The sequence below is a fragment of the Zophobas morio genome, unplaced genomic scaffold (genome assembly GCF_036711695.1).
Source record: "Zophobas morio isolate AGI-343-1 ecotype UQ-CSIRO unplaced genomic scaffold, CSIRO_AGI_Zmor_V1 ptg000108l, whole genome shotgun sequence".
Classification (NCBI taxonomy): domain Eukaryota; kingdom Metazoa; phylum Arthropoda; class Insecta; order Coleoptera; family Tenebrionidae; genus Zophobas; species Zophobas morio.
The window spans coordinates 5,988,163-6,001,363 of record NW_026972213.1 but is presented as its reverse complement, the minus strand read 5'-3'; the positions used below and the strand labels follow the sequence as shown (position 1 = coordinate 6,001,363).

The 13,201-nt window shown below is 31.6% G+C and overlaps 1 protein-coding gene across 2 annotated transcripts in view; it reads right to left on the bottom strand.

The window, feature by feature from the left end:
- Ptp36e (Protein tyrosine phosphatase 36E) overlaps positions 1-5,273 on the bottom strand; it is a 172,625-nt gene extending 167,352 nt beyond the window's left edge. For both annotated transcript variants that reach the window (XM_064076881.1, XM_064076882.1), the window contains exon 1: positions 4,998-5,273. The gene's annotated coding sequence lies outside the window, so the exon portion shown is untranslated. The remainder of the gene's footprint in view (positions 1-4,997) is intronic.
- Between the last annotated feature and the right edge of the window lie 7,928 nt (positions 5,274-13,201).

Genomic DNA, 13,201 nt, shown 5'->3' with positions numbered 1-13,201 from the left:
AAAAAACTAAGAATTAGCCATTCGTCGGATGGATCAACTTACAATACCTACTTGTTTAACTTTAGCTCAGGAAATAAAGCTTCACATAACAGGAAGTTGTAATTACTGATACAATATTCTTTCCATTTCATTTCTTCAAATTTTAAAAATAACAATGTTATGCAATGTTGGAAGCCATAAACTAGTTATTGATTTAAAGAAAAAGATGTATTGACCTTATATTGTCATTATTATAAACCCTCCTATATACTATCTTCACTACAAACAAAACCAGTAGCAGTAAATCGAATTTGATTGTTTTCAAGTAAACAAATCTAAAAAAATACAGCATATTCCTGCTATAATTACAGATTTGTTTATATTTTTCCAAACTGATTATTTAATGCATGTGTTATTTGTTTATCTGAACGGAAAATTAAAAACGGAGTTAATGTGTTATGATCATAAAAATCAAATAAAAGAATTTCACGCACATAAAAAAATATCACTTCCTTGATCACTATCAAATTTGCAAAGAAGTAATATGAAGTATGAATTTTGATGAAACCCTCACCACAATTTATTTCTTTAACAATCAAAATTCTTCATTATATGTAATTTTAAAGATTACTGAGTTTCTTCTTCTAAGAAAAACAATAGTTCAGCTGATTTCTGCACAAGTTTCTTATGTTTTTTTTTGTGATAAATTACCGAAGAATTTTAAATTTAAAACAAGTCTATGTATAATAAAATTCGATATTTTTTTAAAATATATGATGATTTAAACTGAAAAGAGTTAAGGACATTTAATCTTTTATAATTTTTTGATGATATTATTTCATGCATATTCGAATAGAGCAAAGAAAATCCATGCATGTATAAGGTTGCGTTGTTAAAGGCAAAATTTAAGCTTCAGGTCCCAAACTATTAACAAGTACCTAATTAAGAGTGGTGATGTCAAGGAGTTGAACAATATTGCTTTTGTAGTAGGAACTTGAACAAACTTACATGGAAAATTCAGTAATTCCTAGTCACAATTATATGGCGTGAAAAAAAACTTAGCAGACTTACTTAACTGAACTGGCTTCTATTCCTATGAAAGAAAAAGCGCGTCAAACGATTTACAAAACATGAATCCAACTTATGTTATCCACTTATTCGTGAGAAGAAAATGTGTCGCATGAAATACTCGTTTGTTCCATTTTAAAAACTTAAAATTAGCATCATGCTAAAAATGAGAATACACTCGCTGGAAAACAGTACGCAGTAATGTAAATTTAAACAAATAATCCTGAATTCCTAAAGCTCTTGCCGTGCTATCAACACTGAAACCCTAAAATTCCAGCACACATGCAAATTGCCGTCTCTATTATTCCCACTAATTTTTAATAATCAGTTCGCTTTGAAACACCATAGACGCAAACTTAATTAAAAATTCTGAACACGCCATTGTGCGAAAGCCTTTGCAGTGTTTTTTTTTTACAAAGAGATCACAGTTATTAACCCAGGGCTGCGTACAATGACAGCCTTAAATTCATTAAAAAAGCGGTGCGACGAACGTCGCAAGTTAAAAATTAGGAAATTATTCAGTTTTCAAGAAGCTTCGTTTATTTTTATTCATTAATTTGACAGGTTTAAAATTAAATTTGCTACTAAATTTAACCATATAAAGTCGCGAGATGGGGCGGAATTGGTTTAGTGGCGTGTTTTATTCACATCAAGTTGCTGAATAACGTACCTGACATGGTTTACTGTTTTAATTAGAGATTTGTTACTCCTACTGCATGGTCGTGTTCGTCATTTAAATCAGGTAGTCCCCGCAGACTGAATTAGCGGACAATTTAGGGTAGGAGTAGCTACTGTTTCAGGTAAGATGAAAGAATTATGGGGTACTGTTTGACTACTGAAATGAGTTTTCGATTGTATGTTAACTATACAGAAATTTCGTAATTTAGTGGGGAAAATGTCGATAATTTCGGATGTAAAAGAAAAACAGTAAACTGAAATCATCAAACGCAGTACCTACAAAACGATTGCAGATGATCAACAGAAAAATGCATGAATAAAAACATGTAGTGGATGTAACAGTGAGAAAAACAGCATTATGTGATTATTAAATATGCACAAACATAGATATAGTCGATTTATTAATGTGTTGGCTACTATGTAACAAATTTGTCCCTATACCGCGTGTCTGGTTACTGGCGGATTAACTCTTCAGTACGTTATATACGGGGGTTACGGGAGTCTCGAAAAAAAAATTAAAAAATTCTTTATGGTGTAAATTTTATAAAAGTAAAATTGGCAAGACTGCACACACCTAATGCGTGAATATCTCCGGCCTACTTTCTGGTTTCTTAGTAACGATGGTGACTGAAATCCACCTTCGCTTTATATCAGGCAAACATTGTTGTCAAATGGAATTTTATCAAAGTATTACAAAAACAACATAGCCATATCTTTGTGCATTCTAACTGAAATGGTAATTAAACACGGTCATGGGCGAAAGAAATACTAACTAAAAGTTTTATTACTAGTTATTGTGATAATGAATGTGTTGTTTAGTTGTTAACCGTGGCAAAAGAACCAATTTTAAAATCATTATAACTCCACCAAAATATGAGAAGACATTTTTTTACTATTTTTCCCAGACTCACCAGTTGATTGTTAAGAGAGTAGCGGAGAGTTAATCCGCCATTTTCCAGACACCCGGTATATCTCGATTTAACAATAATGTGTAATATGTTCTTATTCTATAACTCTGTGCAGTAAATACCGTAAATAAATTAATGATTGTATTTTTTGTCAGGTTGGCAACATATTTAAAATGTTATGATGGCATACGTGATTGTCAAAATTCAATTTAGAGCACCAAGTCATCACGTTTGTAAGGCGCGCTATGCGAGCTCCTATCAAAATTAACAACTGTGAACTGACATTGCTACCAATAACTCAAAATTACCAACACAAAAATTTGCTAAAACCCATTGCTGTCAGTTTCATTTCTTTAATTTTTGATTTATACAAACAAGCTGCTGATACTTGAAATACCTGCATCATAATGAATGAATCTTATAGTGTTACTAAATATACCAGTTGTCAAAAAAAAGTGATAAACATATTTTATAATAATTTGTAAATAAAATAATTGGGACATGATTTACTTTGGCCCGAAATTGAATTGTGTAAAAGGGATGTTTTTAAATTTTCATAAAATAGTGAATAATCTAAAAAAATCGATTTTGGATTTTGTTCACCTTTTACATATCCTTACATCAGTGACGATATATTTATGATGATGTTGCCACCGTGCCGGTGTCTCTTCTTAGGTTCGTACTGTGATTACTTATTACTTAGTAGGTGTAATTTCCAAATTAACACTCTCAGCAATTTCGTTCTAATTATTTTAAAACTCAAGAAACTCAAAAAACCTACTATTATTTTGTTAAAGCAATTCCACCCGCTGCTATTGGGCCAAGGAGTTTCGGGCTGAGCCGGCTATGAAAACACATATAACTTCCACCGAAATAAACTGTTTAAATTGAATTGATTCTGTAACAAACTTTATGGACTTTTGAAGCTTTTTTAGGTGCCGTTCTTTAAACCTGTCTTGGTTATTATAGTTTCTATATTTCAGATTTTGTCAATTACTTCTCACATGTACATATTTTAAAATACTATTTCCAAAAAATGAACCATTTTTTTAAGAATTTTCTACGATTCTACGAAAAAGATCCGTAACAAGTTAGCCTTTTATTATAAAATTCTTACAAAAAGTGTTAAAAGTTTGTTTTTGATATGCGACGGATGTAACAATACTCTAATATTCTTTACTTTTGTACTTCAGTGGTCCAGCTTTGTAAATTATAAACGAGGTTAAATCATGGATAAAATATTATATGTATATTTTTTAAAATGTGTTCCATTTACCGGTTACACAGTACAGTGTTATTGTTTTAAACACATACAAAAATTGAAACATTTTTCTACAGATTTAGATTCTTTATGAAAAAAAGAAATCGGTATCAGATATAAGTTTCTTTGTATTTTACTGTTTTTAATGAACAAAATCTATAGTACACTATAAATAATACCTATCTTTTGAGTTTTGTTCTTTTCACAGAGTCAACATTAATTTATTATTGTTCTACAGCTTCAACTATTCGAACAAATGTCATAAAACCAATTACACCATAGGTTAAATTTTAAGATTTGTTTTTTTGATAATGCTCAGCTTTTAAAATTCAAATGCTATAAAACATTTCCACCAAATCACCATTTTAGACAACAAAAGAATGTACTCGATGTACACATCACTGAACAAAAATACTTTTTTTTTTCTTAAAATTCTTGTAACTTGCTGTCTAGACCGTTGCGGTTCTCAAATGGGCAGTGAAATATTGTAACATTAAAATTCTATCATGTTATAATGTCAATATGATTTTGTCGTCAAACCAAAGTAGATTTTTTTCAAATTTTACATATAATTATATAATTTTTTACAACTCACGAGCTTCGCCTCAACATAATTTCAACAAAAAAATAGGTTGTAATTACTTACTTATTTCTCAAGATTTCATAATGACCTCATTTTCTTGTCATCCAAAAGAGGCAGAAATAAACATTTTTAATATTTTCATAATAATATTTTAATATTAAATAATAATATATAGTCTTGTGCTTAAAGAAAATAGGAGTAATTTTTTTCTTCCAAAAATAAAAATATTATTTTCCTTATGGGATCATTCATTAGCTGCAATTACAATACCCATAAACCGGAACTATGATGACGACGACGACGATGATGATGATGATGATGATGATGATGATGATGATGATGATGGGAACGATGAGAAATACAAATAATGGTATGAAATCCTCAGCGACCGTAAATCAAGCCGCCTTTTGGCTTAATTACCACAATTAACAAAAATGCCACGATTTTGCCAAGATCCGTTTATTAATAGTAATAGAACAGACTTACATTTTTAACAACAGTTCAACAGTTATCTACTTACAATTCGAGCCTCGCTAGTAAAAATACTCTTGCTGTCGCTCTCTAAACAACAATAGAAACGCAACTTCAAAATCCAGAAAGACCCAATCCGGAAGAGTCCATACCAGAAAACCCAACCGTGAAGAGGTTAAGACACGTGCTTTTCGGTGCGCTTCTGGACGAATGACGAACGCGTGTGGAAACGCTTCCACGTAGCGACTAACAGATCCAGACGCGTTTGGTCCTGACCGTCGCGACGCACACACTAGCGTCGCTTGCGTCGTCTGGCGGGCGTCAGGAAGATCAGCTGTTCAAGTACTCCCGGTTATATTGGGAAATTCTGGGAGGCTGTGTTGTTGTTGCTCCGCACAACACTTGTCGGAGGATTGGTGGAGCGATAATTAACTCGCGGAGGCGCTCTTCGTCGATGCTTTCCGGGGTTGATGCAACGAGAGCATCCGCTCAGGTGACGGATGGATTTATTGGGGTTACTGAGAGGAATAATGGCAGATGTGGATGCAGGGCGGATGTAGGTTAGACGTTTCGAATTGAGATTCTGCGAATGCATGAGAAGAGAAACGGTCAATATGGTATTTACTTTCATAGGGTAGTGTTGAATCCTGAAAACCACAGAATCTTTGTTGACTCCTGGCAGAGAATAACATATTATGCTGAAGGTGAGAAGTAAAGCATTTTGTTCCGAAGGATATACTATTTAAACTAAAGTATCCAAGTAATTTTGGAAATTAAGAAATCACTTTATTTAATAGTCGTTGAAATCCATGACAAAGGACAAAATTTATGTCATCAGCAACATTAAAAAAAAAATAAAAGTGGTTTCAAATGTTGAGCCTGTGCCTCTGAATTTATAACCACCCAAGTCAAGAAAATTGTACAGTCATTATCTTAAAACCAGGAAAATGAAAACGAATATTTAAAAATGTAAAACGTTATTAAGATTGAAAGACTTACGGCATAGACTTTGTTCAGTAATGGTCGAAATTATAGTAAGTATATATTAACAACTTTTATTCAGTGAATTCTTTACAGTTACACCGTTATTAACATATACAATGTGTATCTTTCTCTATCCACATTTTTTCTCTATTTATTTATTCTTTCTTTATATCCATTTCTCCCACATCCTATGCTAAACTTTCCATTCTTTACATTTTCTTCAGTTATTCTAATTCCATAAACAATGTTATTTTATAGTCGATATTTTGTCAGTTCCTCTTAAACTCTAGTTGATCTCAAAAAAGACACTTTCTGACAACTACTAAACATGTGTTATTGACTTTCATTATAGCAGTTCTTTTCTTTTTCTTTGTCTCGTTATTAAATCTTTATACCTATTTAACTTACTTTTAAAACACCATTACACTTGGTATTGTTTCGGTATTTCATCTTTTATACTTAGGTACATTTCTTCCTATTTTTAATAATGCCAAGTCCTTTGCTTAACGAGTCCGCCCTTTCATTTCTTTCTACCGTTTATTTGCTTCATAACCGAATATTGATCTCTAGTTTCCAAAGACAAAACTTTCGAGCTCTTTTCTGTGGTTTCGAATTACCAACACAAGCTTCCAAAACTCCGCTAATACTTCTTCTTGTCAAATATTGTCGTACAATTTTTCTGGCAGAAGCTCACATCTTGACCCACACTTTTCACAGGTGAAGTTTTTCACTTATTTGCAAAGAACGAACTCTTCTTGGATCTTCTATTTAACGCTAAAATTGTTTTCTACTGTTAGAATTTTTTTTACTAAAACCCTTTCCAAATGCCCGTTTGGGTTTCCTCGGAAGTCTTGATATTCAGATTTATCTAATTCTAATTCTAATTCTAATTCTAATTCTACCCCAAACTATTAAAATATCCGTGAAGTGTCTTTTATTCAATCAATCATATTTTATTTTCATCACGTTCTAAAATACAAATATTTGTATCTCTGCTCATTCTCACCCAGAATTCTTCTATAATGTTACTTTTAATACTTAAATCTTCCAAATTTAATTTCACAAAATGGCAGTACTTTATTTCTTAATAAATATGTTAAAACATTTAGCAGTCTTCGTCAATTTCTTGCGTGTTGCGTTAGAAATTCTTCCAATCTTTTTCCAAGGACAATTTTTCCACAATTTTCTTCAATTTATGTAAATTAAACTTCATTTTAAACTGAAGTCAAAATTTTTCTACCAGTTTTTACTTCCGGTACGCTAAGGAAGTATTGTACTAAGGCCCATCCGGCGAATAACTACTTTGATGTTTTCTCCACGTTTCATGACCTCTAGAATATGAAAAAATAGGTTTCGTGTTTTTGTCGATTTTCATTGGACAGATAATCTCCGAAAGTAGTGAGTTTGTCTAATCATGCCCACCAACAATATGATGATGTCACTTCTGATTTATAATTCCATCTTGATTTTTACCCTGGACAACCAGATTTGTGGAAAAAAAAAAGTTAATGCAAATTTTTGGGTTGACTAAAATCCTCTCAGAAAAAAAAATGACTCACAAAAGTGTTTGCTTGTCTTATGCTGCCACTGGAAAATATCGTCGGCGTAATTTTCAAAGTACGTAACTCAAATTTTTAAGAAAGTGAGATTTTATTTAGTATTTTCGAGTGTAAAAATCAAAATACATTAACCAAACAAGTTTCGATGCTACCGGCGTTTGATAATTTTTTTTAATCTGATTTAGAAAAAAACGTAACTCCATTAAGATACCTTTTTGATTTAGCAAAATTCGCAACTCGATGTGGATAATGAAGCAACCGTTTTATTTTTGAAGTAGGCGGGGTGTTTTGTTTTGAATTACCTATGTTATATTTATTATTAATTTATTATTTTACTAAATAACGAAAAATTATAGCATATAAAACCGTGAGATATTTTTTAAATTAATACATTCAAAGCCGACGTGGAAATATTTACCGATCCGCATAAAATTAAAAAATTGGTCGAAATTTATTTCGACAGAACTTCCCTCACTTCTGAAAAATTATAAAATTTGATTTTGCGGAATTTTACTTTCTGGTGATAACCTCTAAAGACTGAAAACAATATGGAAGGTACTAGTCACAGTGTAATAGACAAAAAGAAGGTTTCATCTTGTTAAAAAAGACAATTGGGACCCCCGAGAAGGTTTCACATTAAAAAAAAGACATTTGGCGCCCGAGAAGGTTTTATATTTTTAAATAAATGAAGAGCGTATTCTCACCTTTTCAAGAAAGTGGAGTAATTTCATCAATAAAAAATTTGTTTTGAGGTCATAAACATAGATAATAAGACAATACACAATGCAAAAGAAAAAGAGAAATTAAAAGAAAAAAAAAACGAAAGGCCGGGTTTGGAATCGAACTATTCCTGACTCGTAACCACTAGACCATCACCGAGATGCCTTTCGCTAATGATGAACTGTTATTATACCGTGCATATTTATAAACATATAATTCTTTTAAATGACGTCATCAAATTGTTGGTGAAAATGATGAACAAAATTTTGGTAGAAAAAATAATTATTTGACATGTGTTCCTGGTAGCCTAGAACCTAGAAGGTAGAACAACCGAAAAAATAAAAAATTGGTCTAAAGAGTTTAGACAGTACTTCCCTCGCTGTCGGAAACTTGACGACTGCATGCCTATTGTGTTTTTTTTTCTCATTACATTTTTGTAGTGGGAATTTAAAAAAAAATTGCGATGACGTCATCAACATTTTTGCAAGGACACGTATATCAGTTGGGATAGATGTAGTGTAATACTAAGAATAAAATTATTATATTCTCAAATTTTCGGGAAAATGAATTGGGTCGTTTGAATATTGATTTGTAATAATCAATAAAATAACGAAACAATTTACTCACGTATACCTACGTATCAGAGGCAACTGAAAATCGTGTATGTATAAACATTGTTAATTTAAGATGACAGGCGTAACAGCATACGTGAGAGCCAAACACAGAAACTGTAAACAAAACGACCGTCGGTTTTATTGCTTCGACTTCCGCTTATTATATAAAACATTGGGTTTTATTTTAATTCTTGACGGTGAAATTCACAATTGGTTGATTATAAACATGTCTATTTCACATTCGCGGAATCAAGTGAACGCATAAAACAAATGCAGGTCTGTAATGTTAAAGTCGATGTAAATAAGCGTGCTACCCTTATGTTTCAACCGAGTTTTTCCTTTAACAAATTTTGTGTCTACCAAATTGGGTTGGTTGGGGTGTAATACTAATAATAAGTGTTGCCTTTAATTTAATCAATAAAATAAATTGACTTCATTAATTTTTTTGAACCACCTCTTAAGAAAATCTAAAAAATATGAATGGAATGATAAATCACAAGTACAAACTCATCGTATTTTTTGCATTTTAGATAGGATTTATTCAGCAAAATTTAAGGGTGACGTCATCAATTTTTTTAGGAGGGATGAACAAATACATTTTGAACAAAAGTTTACCATGCTTATAATAACTTTAAAATATTCCCAAGATTTCAAAGCATTCGGTTTTGTAATTCCTGATTAAATCGATAAAATAAATTCACGCCTTCATTAATTTTTTTGAGTCACCCTGCATATGCAAATCCAAAAATATGAATGGAATGATAAATCACAAGTACAGACTCATCATATTTTGTACATTTTAGATACGATTTATTCGGAAAACTTTTGAGCTGACGTCATCAGTTTTTTGTAGAAGATAACCAAATATATTTTGACTAAAAATTTATTATGCTCTTTATAACCTTAAAACATCTGCAAGATTTCAAAGCATTCGGTTTTGTAGTTCCTGATTAAATCAATAAAATAAATTTACGCATTCATTAATTTTTTTGAGTCACTCTGTATATGCAAATCCAAAAAATATGAATGGAGTGATAAATGACAAGTACAGGCTCATCATATTTTGTACATTTTAGATATGATTTATTCGGCAAACTTTCGAGCTGACGTCATCAAGTTTTTGGAGGGGATAAGCAAATATATTTTGACTAAACATTTATTATGCTCTTTATGACCTTAAAACATCTGCAAGATTTCAGAGCATTCGGTTTTGTAGTTCCTGATTAAATCAATAAAATATATTTACGCATTCATTAATTTTTTTGAGTCACCCTGTATATGCAAATCCAAAAAATATTAATGGAGTGATAGTTCACAAGTACAGACTCATCATATTTTGTACATTTTAGATATGATTTATTCCACAAACTTTTGAGCTGACGTCATCAAGTTTTTGGAGGGGATAAGCAAATATTTTTTGACTAAAGATTTATGATGCTCTTTATAGCCTTAAAACATCTGCAACATTTCAAAGCATTCTGGTTAGCAGATTAAAAATTAAATTTCAAAATGTTGTTTTATAATTTTGATTTTTTTTCCAAAAATCTGGACGTTTCGGGTGAAAAGTCGATTCAGAGTTGTAAACTACATGTGTAGGACTATGTTATTTTATACAATTGAAAACCCATTTACTATGTACAATTTTGAAGTGACGTCATCGCTTTAGTGGTGGGGATGATTCGACAAATTTTGGTTAGCGTTTTACCATCTACATGATATTCTTAATATAAGTACAAAATTTCACAACAATCGGTCGAGTACTTTCGGAGATTATCTGTCTAATAAAAATCCGTGACAACAGACGGACAGACGGACAGACGGACAGACGGACAGACGGACAGACGGACAGACGGACGGACAGACGGACAGACGGACAGACGGACAGACAGACGGAAATGGGAGACCTATTTCTTCGTCTTCTAGGGGTCATGAAAGATCGAGAAAACGTAAAAGTAGAGAGTCGGCCGACGGACTCGATTACAATACTTCCTTTGCTTACGCTCGGGAAGTAAAAAGAAAAAGAGCAAAATCCTCAGATCCTCAAAGCACCAAAAAAGGCAATTTATTTTATCGATTAAATCACCCTATTTTCCATAAAATTTGGGAATTCAATACTGTTATTATTAATATTACATATATACCGACCCAAACTGATATAGTCTTCCTTGCAAGGAAAGTTCTATCTAAATAACCTTAGATTTTTTTTCCTAATTCTAAACCTCTTCTTTCTTTAGTTCGTCATCACTTGTTTTGTGTCAAATCCTCACAAATCCTGCTTTTATAATGCCTAATTTACTATTTTCACACTAATACTTACTTAAAACTTTGTTATTACAATTCTGAACCATGACAACTCTGTTGACACACAATTTCTTCAATTCTCCATAACTCTTTCGAAATGTGAGTTTCGGTTTTTTCGAAAATCTTCTACTTCCATCAAATATTTTTATCCTCAAATAAAATTCTTCTATAATGCGACTTTTAATACTTGAATCTTCTGAATATCTTAATCATGATGATCATGATGTCTTATATTCTAAAACCTTTGACAAACATTGTCCATTTCTTGAGTTATGTGATTCATTCGAAATTCTTCCGATCTTTTTCCAAAGACAATTTTTCTTAAGCGAAAATTCTGGTACCTTGTCTTTCCAAATAGAAAAATTTTGTTCACAATCGGTCAGTAATGTGAAATTTTCAAACTTTTTAAAAGTTTGAAAGTGTGCTATTACAACCTCTCTTTTCCATAATTTGTCTCCAATTCTTTTTACCTAAAGGATCACTAGTCATTTCTTTATAATACTTATTAATTTACTATGTCCACTTAAAAATTAATAGGTATTTAAAACTCTGTTAACATACCTTCGATTCTTTACGTAAACTATGTATTTCGGAAAAGCCTCGGCAATACTGTTGTAGCGGGCGATAAATTTACTTATTTTTGGAGATGTTGGTATGAATCAGAACAATCGTCATTGTCGTAAAAATCAAGGTTGTCCTTGTGAAACTTGGATTTTATGATTTCACACCATTCTAATCAAGGTTTATAATTTCACAGTTAAATATTGGCGCCGTTTGGCTGGACACGATGTCTTTGTCCAGTTTTATAATTTCATGGTTTAAATTTGTTAGTTTTAACAAAAAGCACATTTAGCCACTAAAAATCTTCATATTACAGTTAATTAAGCCTACTTTGGTGGAAACACAAATACTTTTACGACACCCCAAATAAACTGGTAACTTGTAAACAATTTTTGCGAAAACAACTCCTTTGGAGGGGTCTTTACTTATAAAAGATCGAAAGATCCAAAAAAGACCAGAGTCCTCTAGCCAGTTGCCTGTTTAGTGTGTTTGTGTTGTGACACAAAGGGGTAAGTGTTAAAATCTCCAACAATGTGCACGATTTCATAAAAAGTTCAAAGTTTTGTTTTTATTAATATTTTTAAAGTTCAGTTTAAATTTTATGATAAATCGCCCTTTGTATTCTCGATTGGATAACGTTTTGAGATTTAGATCTATTTTTAAAGATTAATTTGCATTGAAATTATTAGTTAAACAGTTATATTGTTTGATGAACGCTGACCACGCAACTACTATAATGTTCCTTACCAAATTTTGAGTTATGGTACCAATTTTAAGTTTTGTTATATTTTTGTTTTAGATTTTTTTAAATGTTTGTTTTATTATGCTTTCAAAGATTTAGTTTCAAAGTTATAAGGTTTTCTTGAACTTATTTAAAAACGTTTTAATACTAAAGTTCATTGTACTTTAATATTTGCATATTAAACTACACTACAATTTTGTTATACCAAATTATTCTCATATGACTAAATCTCTTTTGTACATACTCATTTCTAAATTAAATATAATTATTCATTTAAGCAAAATGCATATACTTGAAGTAGTCCCTTTGTCCAGTCACTAGAATGTGTTACCATCATCACGAACCAGCCTACGAACAAATAAATAATATTTTCACTATATGTCGGGCACAAGGTCCACGACAAGAGTTTTACAATTTTATATATAATAAATTAACAAAAGTTAATTTTGAAAATCTCCCAAGCCCGTCACACTGTCCATAACGTATGTATAGTCTCTTCAGAAATAATACTAGCAACCCCACCTTTGAAACTCTAATTGCTCCATAGCGGAGTTCTTAAAAGTGGTTACTTGACCCATAGTTTTATGATGACTAGCTGGATTTATAAACTTTTGCAAGAAGTTCGTTATTCTGTTGCGACCGTAAAGGGGGAGACTTGTTACTTATTCTATTAACCTCAACATTTTTCCATAGACTGTACCATGGTACAAGAAGACATGGTATGCTACTCCGATAGATGAATTTTCATCTGCTTTGCGCACCAGCTTCTCCT